A 10138-nucleotide genomic window follows, 5' to 3' on the forward strand; every position below is an offset into this window, starting at 1 on the left:
GAAAGATAATGTCATTATGCACAAGTTCACATTAGAACTCTCCCTCGTTGTGTTGTCATCCTCTCGCCAAAACAAAAGAACAACAACAAGGACAAACCTTTACCAGAGAAAGGTTGAAAACCGGTTTTAACTAATGCGATGCAAAAGTTGAAACCCCGAAACTCATATGCTTTTATGCTAAAGCAAAAACGATTTAACATATTGTGAATTTTTCACATATTAGTTTCAATCGGAACCCCTTATCACTAGTGGAAAATTGAAAAAATAAGTCTACTAGAAACAGACTGATAATCGCTAAAAAAGTCTGTTTCTGGGGGCCCTAAATTTGTAGTCTTAACAAAAAGACTGTTCCTGGGATCCCTGGAATCTTTTAGAAAACGTCTATCTTGGACAGTCAATTGATAGGGCTGACAGAAACAGACTTTTATATTGAACATATTTTATAAAAAAAAATTGGAAGTGATCCAGCTGAATCCAAATTAAGCCGATTCAACTGTATCACAGTTTTATTGATCAAAAAATTAATTTATTTCAAAGCTGATTAAGCTGCACCGATCAAAAAACTAAATTGACAGTAAAATCAATACGAAATTTGTATTAAAAAGCGCCAACAGTCTAAAATACTTTTTCCAAATCTCAAAACTTCATCTACTTAATTTCATATTCTTGTTACAAGCTAACAAACCAGAAAATCTACACTAAGTTAACAAATTGTCTCTAATCAGGACCATTAAGCACCCAGCAAGCTCAGCCTCTGTATTTGTATGAAAGATGTTAATGAAAATTCAAGTTTCCGTGTCACTCGGGTTTGTTAGCATGTAAACCATGATTACCTGTACATCTCACATGAGAGACAACATAAACGAATCAATTTAACCATTTACATAAATCCTACAATCCTATAACAAGAACTTATTCAAATGATTGACAGCACACGAATAAAAAATCTAACCTGAAAAATATTCAAATGAACAAAGCCGAGGAAAGATACCTTATGAAGAGAAACTAAACTAACCAAACCATGGAAACTGAAAAATAAACATGAAAATCACCAACAGAAATTTCATAACCTAGACATGAATCATGATTATGATCAACTGAAATGGTCATCAAAAAGGATATAGATACAGTCACTAATATTGAACTTATAGTATTAGCACTTACAGTATTATACATCGAGGGCAAGAGAACAAAAAGAAGTAATATAACTTAAATGGAAACAAAATACAACAGGAAGGAACTATGTCTTCTGTTAGAGCAGAAGACAGATCCTCCCACAAAAAACATAGATTAGCTGACAATCTGCACTTGAGCCAGAAATGCTACTCTTTCTTATGATTGGTTATATAAAACACATAATCCTCAAATGGTACAAAAAATCTTTAGCATAAAGCTACTCTTTCTTATGCTGGAACTGGATGCCTAAAATACTACCAATTGAACAAATTTCACCTGCTTTAGGAAGGCACAATATTGAACCCCTATTCATCAATGGAAGAAAATGTATTCTCATTTGTCGTATCTTACTACCTAGCGTAAGAAACTAAATCTACATAGAAATAATAATTAAGAGATAAAGAGAGTAAACATGGGGGCCTATCATCTCGACAAGTAGTATCAAACTACTGGAAGATGTAAACAAACATGATAACCAAGCCACACAGCTGAGTCAAAAAAATTGTCCACACTCATTACTAATCATTGATCGTACAAGGATACAAATAGCACTAAGTATATATAAGCTAAGTTCAAGTACAACATGGAAAGAAAAAAAAACATTTGGAACATATATATGAATTTGATAATGAGAAGTTACCATACAACGCTTTCCCTTTCTCAGGTGCTCGGATTCAGACATGGTATCAACATAGATTGTAGCTTGACTTTACCCCCTTTTTTATTCTAACAATTAGAAAAACAACATCATTCATTAGCTAAATCTTAACCGAAAACATAATAATCTTACAAAAAAATATTCCAACTTAAGTAATTAAACAAACAACTGATATTCGGTTAAGTATCTCAGCATCTTCTCATTCTTCCACACTAGCTTCCTTAAAGAACCTAACATCCAAACAATACAATTCAAAGACTAACTTTTCAAAAATGAGAGCAACCATCAAACAGACCACAGATGAAACAATATATACCACCATTGGAGCATAATCACACATCAACAACAAGAAAAATATAAAGTACACATAAATGCCAGGAGAACCCCTTACAAGCAACTTTCATCCATTCAAGTAATTCCATAACTGAAAAGATGAGAAAAACGGAAAATAACCAATACCAAAATTGAATTACCAGTGACAATATACACAATTAAAATCAATTAAAAAATATCCAAATCCATGTATTTCAACTTCAAATAAGCAAAAACTGTTAAGATTAAATAAACCCTAATTTAAGAAATTGAAATCATATGAATCAATAATGCTTGAATACTTGGAAGTTGTTGGGAGTTGTTAATCTTTTCACCACCATCCAAACTGGACTTTTTAAGGATTCCCTTTACAGATAGATATCTTAACCTACGAATGATTAACACAAAAAAGTACTTCGGTTACAATCTATACAAAATCTAAATGAAAGAATTAGGATTTGCATAACAAAATTAAAGAGGAAAAGAACCCACTTCTTAGATTTTGATCTATAATAATACTAATTTCTCCTCCTTCAACATCTTGTTCAGTAGCTTAATTGTTAGATTCAAAAGATTCAACAACTCGTATTAAAAGTCTTGAGTTGAATCTAAAAGGTCATAAAACATCTGATTTAAAATTATTTGATCCTGCTCTTGCATTACCAACAGTATTTTCAGATTGCAACTGGTGATTCAAATCTTAATCGATGTAAACAAGTGCAGAGTTTTCATAGAGGGTTTCAATGATGAATCTGAGTATAACAAAGACAAGAGAAGACGAAGAGAAACCGAGATTGAGATTTTTATTTGGGTTTTCACTCGTTTAGGAATAGGAACTGAGATGTAGAGAGAGATCTGAGAAAGTATTTGGGTTTTCACTTGTTGATGAATAGGAACTGAGATGAAGAGAGAGATCTGAGAAAGAAGTGATAATAAAGGCAGGAAAAGATAAGGAAACCTCGGGAGTTGGGACCACAGAAACTATTTCCACCCGCAGACTTAACTATACTCCTCCTCTAAACTCTAATTCTCTTCCGAACTACTAACCTATATTACGACTTCCACGGAAGCTATATTTGCTTTTCCGTGCAAAATGATTACCTTCGGAAGACCAAATTATAAAGTAAGCCCAGGGTAGTCTTAATCATAAAGCCCGAGAAGACTTTAAAATCCCATTTTCCACTAGTATATGATTCTTTGATAAAGCCTACCAACATGGGCTAGAACTTAATTCTGCTAAACCAAAAATTCACCCAAACCATAAGGGTAATATGAGATCGAATATTAAGGTTATGAAAACCAAAATCAAACATCTCATAAACATACATAGCAATAATATAAAGCATTCAAGCACAGGCTATGTAATCGAAAAACTATCACAAGAAAAATTATAAACTAATAATTTTATTTATAAATAATAGTTTTATTCATAATAGATCTTATACAATTATTGAAATAAATCAGAAACTGATGTCTATTTTTTTTTATTAATTATTGGGAGGAACATTCCTTGTGATCAAGTACTTTTCGATGCTCTTCTTCTATTTCCGATTCTAGGTCCAAAACTCCGATTCAATCTTTAGAATTCCTTTAAGAGTTTTTAGATCTTTTCGAGCAGCAAAGCCCGGCTGCTTCTGAAAAACAGACAAGTTGTTTACCAAAAGTTTCAAGATGAGCTAGAAGATACTTGTTGTTAGAATTCGATGAATGCTTTTATTTCTGGTCCTTTTAGAGACAGTCGTAATGCTTCTCATGTCATCAAAATCATCTCCCGCGATGGATTCACAAATCTTTGTAATTATACATGGAAAACCGAGATGCCTCTTTATTCCTGAGGAAGAGATAGAACCTGAGATTTTTATCATTTGACTGACAATGATTCCACAAATATCAATTTAAGAGTCTCTTGTTAACAGAAAATAAACAAATTCTGCAAAATCTTTGTCATAGACTGACTTATCCCTAGTGCTTGAAAATAGGGTTGCTAAAGCAAGTTTACCGAATACCATTGAGTAAAAGGGTATATATTTTGTTGGTAATCTACCATTTTCCCGCTCTGTCGATCTTCTAATGAGATGTGTTGAAATTGTATCGTGCTCAATTTCAACTCCAGTAATCAAGTGATTACATTCCACATTGTACTCAATAACATTAGAAATTTCTTAAGATTAACATAGTAGAGTCCTTGACCAACAAGAGTAACAAAGATAAGATTTTTATGATCAACATTATGAATATTCGCATAAAAAACTCTTACCATATCAGGTGAATATTTTTCAAAATAAAAAAGCTTTCCCTAGTTCTGATCTTGAACAACTTCACATAATCCTTATCTTGGACATCTGCATCGAATTTATTTTCAGTAGTGAACTCCATCCCCTTAAGAGTTTCGTATTTTCTAAAGCATGAGCTGTCAACAAAACGAGTAAATTCATGCTTGTCATCAATACTGTTAGGAAATTTGATCCTACCAATATCATCGTATCTGACTCGGTCATCACATGATGTGTCTCTTGATTTCCTCTTTCTCGTATTTGTAAAAATATGAAAAACCCTAGTTACAGTTTCGATCAGTCTTCCCCAATATGTTTGTAAACATAGCAAGAGGTTATCTTTTATAGAAATAATAGATATCAAAAACCGTAAATAACTAGCTTTAGGAAATTCTACCAAAATCAGAAACCGAAGCTTGTGGGGATACAATTCTGATTTTATATCTAGGTCTTTCTTTTGGAAAACCGGTTTTTCATGGTCTGGATCTTTATCTTGGATTGATTCTATGTTTATGTCCAAAAATCTGTTTACTCGCTTATTACCAGAATTTGATAACATCATTTGAAATTCACTCAAAAATTCTCTAATAGAATTTTTACATAAATCTATGATATTTGTTAAAAATTCCACTAGAATCATAAATCTTGTAACATTTCAAAAGATCACTTGCTTCATTAAAACAATTATGAGATGTATGAAGCAATCCATTGTTAATAGAATTATTAACTGAAAAATCGTTCCTTGTAAGGTTACATGGTTTCCAAAATCGCATCCTAGGTAGCGATACATTGACATTCTTCTATCTGAAAATGTACATATATATACTTTGGTAGGTCATCCGAAATATATTTAAGATTCCATATTTTTCAAGAACACAGTAGCCATGGTTCAAATAATAATGAAATTTTTTGAGAGGAATCTTATGCATTTGCAAGATACATCCTGTCTCATATAGAATTGTATCATTATCACAGTTAGTATCATACACAATGATATACAATCCTATCGGATCCAAAGGATCATGTACGTCATCCAAGACATACATAGGTATAATTCTAATTCCTAAAACATTTAGGAATAAGAGTATTACATACTTCATTCGTGTCTTCCACCACGAGTTTTTGAAGTAGTCAAATCCTGCCGTTACGTTATCTGAATCAACCATTAGATTCAATTTATTATAGGTTGGATCGTACCAAACATATATTGTTAGATCTTTTCGTGTTTTCCTGCTCTGACACCAATTGAAAAGACGAGGGTACCCAAATATACCTCAATCTAAAACTTTTCCACCTATAAGTCCTTTCTCGGAAAGTGATTGTCTATGGACTGAGTTGAGATAATACAACTAATTTGTTCACGCTTCGTGTGATCGTCTATGGATACGAGATCGAGACAATAAGACAACAAAATAACTTATGTGATTGACTATGGATACAAGATCGAGAGAATACAAAAACGAAGTATGATTACTTGATAATAGGTTCAGACTTAACCAAACACAATGGTATTTCTATCAAGTAATTAGGAATTAACGTTTGTGTATTTTAATTCTAACTATAATAAAAACATTTATAATTGCGTAAATAGAAAAGTAAAAGACACAGCAAGATTTTGTTAACGAGGAAACCGCAAATGCAGAAAAACCCTGGGACCTTGTCCAGAATTGAATACTCCCATGATTAAGCCGTTATACAAAATCTAAACCAACTTCGTATAGTTGAGACCAAGCAACTAAGCCTATAGTTCACTTAGTTCCGTCTGTATCCCTGCGCCTCCAACTTGTAATAAGTTACGCACTTGGAGCAATTCCTTTGGTTCGTATTACAAAAGTAAAGGAACAACAGATCTGTTCGGTAACAACTCTTTTCAAACAAGTGATATGAGTTTGACAAAAGGCTCTTCCGTTTATCCCAATAAACTCCTTTGTCAGGTTCTTAGATCTATCTCAATACAACTACCAAAGTAATTGTCTAGATTTTGCAGTCAATATTTCTTAGTCACAAAAAGAATATATTGATGTCGATCTACTCAACTAATCAATCACGATTATCACATATAAACCGATTATAGTTGGATCCCCAGCCGATCAATTTTTGTGCACACCAAAGATTATGAACTCAAACAAGCAATCTTCTTTGTCTTCAAATCTTCTTATATCTTCAATAAACACCTGCACACAATCAACTTGAATCTCTTGTGATCAATCACACACAGAACGGAGTCTGTTAACAATGGATTATCATAAGACGTCTTTGGATCTACAAACAGTCTAAAGATCCCCGTCGAAACTTCGATCTAGTTTGAGTGAATCTTATATCAGAATAGAAGATTCTCAAGCATAAAAAAACTAGGTACAATCAAAGTTCAACCACTTAGTTAATCAAATCAATCGAAAACTAATAATAAACTGCAATTATCTAGTTTCCCACCAACGATACTCGTAGAGCTTCCCAATCCCAAAGAAGTCTTTAAAACGAGCAGCCGTAAAAGATTTCTCTTAATTAGGGTATTTTCCTCTCCGAATAGACAGATCCACCAGTAACAACACAACTAGGTAGTTTTGCTGGCTCTGAGGATTAGTTTGCTTGAAATACAAACATCAATATTTATGACCAAGGAAGTTTGGACACCAAGGAATTTCGAAAATCGAAAATATTCTCAAGATATGCAATATATTTCCAGATTAGGTTTTCATAATTCCTGGAAATGCTCTGTCCAAATATTGACCAAGATCTCAGTTGAAAATCTCCAATTAGTAAATGCACATTACCAATTTTTATTTTCTAAATATATATATTTTAATTGCTGGAAATTAAAAGCATATAAAACTAAAAACCTTATTTACAAGATTCTCAATTTATTTCGACCCGAGATTCTCCTTTAGTTATTAAGGAAAATCTTTGAACAATAAAAGATTAAGTTACTGCACATGTTCAAAGTATGTCGACATCTTTACTCTGTAAATCTTTTTTCATATTTACAATCTTGCAACCGATTTTCCACACTTCCAAACGAGTTTAGAATTGGTTCATCTGATTTCCAAGAACTGTGGGATTGATCAAAAACATTCAATCATCATTCATGGGTTTAACGGTTCTACCAAAACAAGTTTCGGTTCTACCTCTAAGTGGCTACTAACACATTAGTTTCCAAAACATTGTTAACTAAGTACCAGGATCGGTTACCACTTATTTATGGTACTTACTTATGATTGGTGGCACAAGTTATAGGATCGGTCACACCAATTACTAAAACTTGTTAACCTACTATAAGCATCGATTAGACATCTTGTGATTAATCCCAACCAAGTTCTAGGATCGGTCACCCAATGACTAAGAATGGTCACACCAATTACAAATATCGATCATACTATCTCAGGTGATTACTTAAGATCGGTTTCACTAATAAAAGTCTTACCAATACAAAAGTCAGGCATTGTGAATAGTTTTACCAAGATACATAAAAAGTTATGAGTGGTTGTATAAACACATATATTGGTAATCCAAAGATTTGCAATGAATAACAATACCAATAAGCCTAGTGATTTCCCTTTCGATTCATAAAACAAGTTTATAAATTGTACTTCCTTTAAACGAATGTAAAACATTGTTTCCTATGACGAAATCTTCACCCATATCCATACACATAATCACAATAGCATTCATACGATTATGTCGATGTCTTATATACGAAGTTCAAAAGATAAGCATTATACTTCGTATTGTATTCCTTAATACTATATCTAACTAGAGTATAATCATTCACAGCTTCGCTGTTATGTTTTCAATATGCACGACTTGAACGATACGTTAGGGAATGAAACAGTTCAAGTCAAATATTACTAACCTCAAGTGGAAGGATGATGTTGTCGTTGTAGCTCTTTACTTCTTCACATTCTTCAAGTCTTCACGTAATACTTGTAATGTCTCATATCCTAATACTTTCAAGCTAACCTATACGAAGTTTACTCTAGTAAATAATCAAGCGACTCTGTAAAAGAGTTTTATTTCATTAAAATATGAAAACGAAACTTGACATACCAACACTTGGTGGGTTCAACCGAGCTATGCTCTAACAATCTCCCCCTTTGTCAATTTTAGTGACAAAACTCTTACATCATATGGATAAACAAATTACAAGAATTCATTACACATATGCTTGATTCCCAAATTCAACAGCACAATAACCTGTATACATTCAATTCATAAATACCGTTGTTGACATTATAATAACAAACCTAATACTCCCCTTAAAGGTAAGATGGGTAGATTTTTAATCCGCACGTCTTTGTTATTTCCACCATCATATGATATGTTGCTCCCCCTTAGTCTATGCTTTGCTCTTTTCGTTAGATATAACGTTTAAGCACCATTGTCCTTTCCTTAGTGATACCAAATCAATATCAATATCACTTGTTTACTCTATATATTTCTCCCCCTTTTTGTCACAAAATGACAAAGGTACGAGCAAATAAAGGACAGACCGAAAGGATCTTACAAATCTTACAAAGAGACTTGCAACACCTATAAGAGTTAAGCACGAGTGTTCCACACACCATTTTTGATAACCAATATCAAAACCGAAACTACAAAGTAATTTTGTTTTGATATGTTACCAAGGAAACAATTGCCAGAAGCAATTTTCCCTAATAGTTTAGCAAATCATAAATTGACTAACACCTTAGTTCCTTCGCTAAACTGATTGCACAGATACAATCGCTTGTTCGATAAGACCAAAATAAAGATCAGAATTAACTTTATTTTTCTCATCAGGCTCTAGTTATTCTCATCAATAACTTAGACCTTTCACTTCTAAACAAGACAAGTACTAGGTTAGTTAACTAGCATTTCTTGTTAAGGCATTCGATTAGACTTGAATAACCAAAACCTCCACTTTGATAAGTCTAACTAAGATCATAATTAACTTAGTTTCTCTTATCCAGAATCGAATTGGACTAAACAATTCATCCCGAAACCTTTTCTTTTGTTAAGCCATAAACAGTTCATACAGACTAAATAAATCAACTTGCATAATTATTTACCTCAACCGGAAGCAATTGAAACAACATAGACCTTAAAGTACCGTAATTGCACCGAAATTTCGTAACTCAAAACAATTGATACCAAACAATAAAGCAAGATAACAATAGTTTTTCTTAACCAAAAACAATTGAATCACACATATATCCATACACAAATAATGGAATAAACATCAATTGTACCGAAATTTTGTTAAGCAAAAGCAATAAATATATGCAATAAAATCAGGCTTTTCTTAAACAGGAAAACGATTATCTAAAAAATTCGTTACCTCAGATTCCGCATCCTCTTCACCCCCGAAAGATATGTCATTAAGCGCAAGTTCACATTAGAACTCTCCCCGATTGGGTTGTCATCCTCTCGCAAGACAAAAAAATAACAACAAAGAGCAACCTTTACCAGAGAAAGGTTGAAAACCGGTTTTAACTAATGCAAAGCAAAAGTTGAAACCCCGAAACACATATGCTTTTATGCTAATCCAAAAACGATTCAACATATTGTGACTTTTTCACATATTGTTTCAATCAGAACCCCTCATGAGGATCGGTTCCCAATAACTAAAAACGTGTTGTACATGTTCATAGGATAGGTTCCCAATAACTAAAAACTTATTGCACCTATTACAAGGATCAATTCCTCTTTTGTGATCGGTTGCACCTCTTACTAGGATCGGTCC

The 10138-nt window shown here is 32.9% G+C and overlaps 1 long non-coding RNA gene across 5 annotated transcripts; it reads right to left on the minus strand.

Moving 5' to 3' along the window:
* Positions 1-568: 568 nt before the first annotated feature.
* Positions 569-3091, minus strand: LOC113317348. 5 transcript variants are annotated; one of them, XR_003343463.1, is made up of 4 exons: positions 2639-3065; positions 2449-2534; positions 1817-1902; positions 569-833 (listed from the first exon to the last, which is right to left on the minus strand). It is a non-coding gene; the product is annotated as an uncharacterized LOC113317348 (long non-coding RNA). The 5 variants fall into 5 exon arrangements; XR_003343462.1 differs by having other exon boundaries at positions 953-2534; positions 2639-3076; XR_003343461.1 differs by having other exon boundaries at positions 1817-2534; positions 2639-3070.
* Positions 3092-10138: the final 7047 nt, after the last annotated feature.

The sequence above is a fragment of the Papaver somniferum genome, chromosome 10 (genome assembly GCF_003573695.1).
Source record: "Papaver somniferum cultivar HN1 chromosome 10, ASM357369v1, whole genome shotgun sequence".
NCBI classification, from domain to species: domain Eukaryota; kingdom Viridiplantae; phylum Streptophyta; class Magnoliopsida; order Ranunculales; family Papaveraceae; genus Papaver; species Papaver somniferum.